This window comes from Rhagoletis pomonella, unplaced genomic scaffold, assembly GCF_013731165.1.
Source record: "Rhagoletis pomonella isolate Grant_MI unplaced genomic scaffold, Rhpom_1.0 Rhpom_scaffold_00007, whole genome shotgun sequence".
In the NCBI taxonomy this organism is placed as follows: domain Eukaryota; kingdom Metazoa; phylum Arthropoda; class Insecta; order Diptera; family Tephritidae; genus Rhagoletis; species Rhagoletis pomonella.
The window spans coordinates 71039859-71043244 of NW_023458561.1; the positions used below are offsets into that span (position 1 = coordinate 71039859).

Consider the following 3386-nt stretch of genomic DNA (forward strand, 5'->3'; position numbering starts at 1 on the left):
TTTTTGATGCTGTTTTTCACTTTTTTCAAAGATTGGCATAAGAAAAACTTGATTAACTGAACCTAAACTCTCCCGATTTATTCTTGTGAGATATCATTGGAAAGGTTTTTATTTCTTTGCTAAATAAACTCATTCAAAGGATGGAAGAGAAATGTAGGATGAACGAACATCATTCAAAGTTGAATTAAAATGTGTTGGTATTTGAAAAAAAAATATATATATATATATATTGGGACACGAATGACTTTTTTTGCACATAAATAATCATAGTAGGAAAATACCTGTCAACTGAGATCCCGTTTAAGTTTTTCGTAAATCAATCTTTGAAAAAAGTGAAAAACAGTAGTTGAAGTAAAAAAGCAAACAGCATCAAAAATTTCATTATTACGATTCCGCTGAAAAGATTTTTAAACATTTTTATGCGGATCTTTTAAGCCTAATCTCCATTTGTCACCTGAGTTGACTTTTTTCAAAAAGTTCTTTAAGTAACTATTTTTATTCATAAAAAACTCCATTTCGGGAGGTTTTTTTCAAATCGGTCCAACTCGCTTAAATCTTAATATTTTTCCCAAATATATTGGTGGACGCCTTGAAATACATATAATAAATTTTGTAATCCAGGCGGAAATACCGCAACTTTTTTTGGTGATGCCGTCTAATGTGCATGCATACTTCACAAAAAAATTAAATGGCGTACAAGCCTAGATGTCAAGCCAGCATTTTCAATTAAGTACAAGCGACATAAGCGAAATAACATTTTATCGCGAAAAAAATTCTCTACGGCTGTCACGTTCTTAAAAAATTACGCTATCATAATTTTTGTTTTTGTACGCCAACAGTTATTTAAAAGCATAATGCGTTGTTGCAATCGCTGAAAAGAGTCAGGTTCGTTTTTTCATCGTGGCCAAGAATTGTCCACAAACACTTTTCTACGCGGCTCGTAAATCGCCAAACAATATTCCAAATGCTGGCCGGGTAAGCTCGTGTAATTATGTACATAAATAAATAGTAAATATGTTTGCATGTATGTGTATGCATGTATATAGCTTGTAGTTATAGTTAATAGCAATTAGTTAAAATACGCAAATATGTACATATGTATGTAACTAAAAACATTTTACACAACTATTTATTCACAAATTGTACTTCTTTTGCTATTGGATGGATTACATGTTTATGTTTACATACATTTGTACGTACGTACATATGTATGTATGTATGTATTCAAGACATTTTTCAAAATGACTTACAATTTGATGGGGCGAGTTTCGGTTGCGTGCCTGCACCATGAATCCCCCGAAACTCAAGCCAGGTGGAACGCCGGCAATGTCCACACGCATTGTTTGCCCTTGGCCAATTGCCAACGACGACGTTTCTATTCGGAACGGCGGCAACGAACTCGAAGGCGGAATGCCACCACCGTGGAACGGCAACATTGTGTCGCACACTGTTTCCGGTGCACCTTGAGGTAAACTGTTTATTGGTGTCCATAATGTCATCTGTATAGTAGCTATTAGCGCCATACTCAGCGCCAAAGTTCGTCTACTGATTTCAATCATTCTACTACTTTTTGAAATAATTACTAAGGGATTTTGTTTTTAATTCTGCAAAAAAAAAAATAGAGAATGTATGTACATATCTGTGTTCGTATGGAATAGTTAGTAGCTTAAGTCGGAAAGCTGACTTTAATTTAATAAACTATTCGCAGCATACGATTGACTCAATATGAATGACTCAATAGCGCCGAGCTGTTGACGAACTCTTAGCAAATAAACGTGAAAGAAATAGTTCCGATACTAGCAAGTCAATATTCTTATTAAGTCATCATCAACAAATTTTTTGTGGTTAAAAGAAGAAAGGGAATGGTGCATTATACTTACGGTGACCATATACACTGAGGGAAAAAAATATTAAAATCAAATAGAAACGTAATTGAATCCAAAGAGAGATTTCAACAATAATCATTAACGTCTAATTTCGATTCATATTCGCAAATACCTAGTTTTTCTACACAAAATTATAACTTCAGAAACCATCTAAATATGTGCTCCTTGATTCCAATCACAAGCGTCCAGATTTAAAAATAAAAACTAGTTCATAGGCATGTCATTTTTATGAGCTGTTAAGGCACCAAAATACCCAATACGGGACAAATACGGGGCATTAAAAGAAATACAGAACATTTGGCGCGTCCCGTATGAAATAAATAAATTACCAGGACGGATGGTCACCGTAACTAATAGTACTAAAGCCAGCCTTCCGACATAAGCTACTATTCCATATGAACACAGATCTGTATGTTTGTATGTACGACATAGGTAAACAAGCAAATTTAGAGACGTATGTACGTAAAATCTAAATCTATAATAAAAGCGTTTTTACCAATATGAGCCATTAAAAACAACCCCTGCTCTGGAAAAACCTTTCCTAAAAAATACTGTGGAGTCTCAAATTTTCATGTCATAATTCAAAAAAAAATAATTTAATTCCCAGACCAAGGCGAATTTATATAAGGTGGTGTTTTTTAATCAGCTGTGAGTAGCGTTTGATTGTCAAAATTTTATATTTTGCTAGTGAGTGAGTGAAAACGTGAAAGTGTTCGCATTTTCTGTCGCCCTTTTTCATTCGGAGAAGAATTGCTGAAATTTGACAATGACCCGCTAAAAACAAAAACAAAATACAAGTAATTGTTGTATTTGTTGAATCGATACCACCTTATATGAATTCGCCTTGTCCCAGACGTTTTTTTTTTCAGGAAACAAGTTATAACCTTCGGAAAGCACCCAAATTCAAAAATAGACAGGGTTTTATTATTTTTGTAGATCAAAGCTCTAAGTTCAGCAAAAATGGATTAAGTCCAAAACATATGTTCTAATCCCTTATTAGCAGCTAACTTAACACGTTCCTTTACAGTTGCGAGTTATCAAGCCTACTGGAATTTCCGTGGAATAATTAATTTGCATTTAGGATAGCCGTGGTTCGAACCCTAGTCCTAGCAACATCTAAATTAGAAAAAGTTTTGTCTCATAAAATCCATTTGCTGTTCGGAGCCGACGTAAAGCTGTAGGCCCTCCGTTTGTGTATCAACATCAAGACGAACTGCAGAAGCCGGAGAAGAAGCTCAACCAAATATTTAGCAAGAGTGTAAGCGCCAAAATATTATTATGAAAATATTTCTTTAGCTTAACTCATAAGTTCATTCTGTGCCCTTTGAAGCTTGGTGGTGATGATGGTTGCTTAAACGACAATATTAGTTGCGATCCCGTACGAGTCCGGACTAGTCAGAATCAGTAAGATTTTACTGGAAATCGATCCCGTACTCGGTTCTCTGACTATTGGGAGGACAAAAAAGAGAGTAAATACGGTTCTCTCTCTGTCAGAAGTTA

At 34.8% G+C, this 3386-nt stretch overlaps 1 protein-coding gene across 1 annotated transcript in view; it reads left to right on the top strand.

Moving 5' to 3' along the window:
• LOC118743507 (putative ferric-chelate reductase 1 homolog) overlaps nt 1-3386 on the top strand; it is a 10288-nt gene that overhangs the window by 1582 nt on the left and 5320 nt on the right. The gene's annotated exons all lie outside the window — the stretch shown is intronic.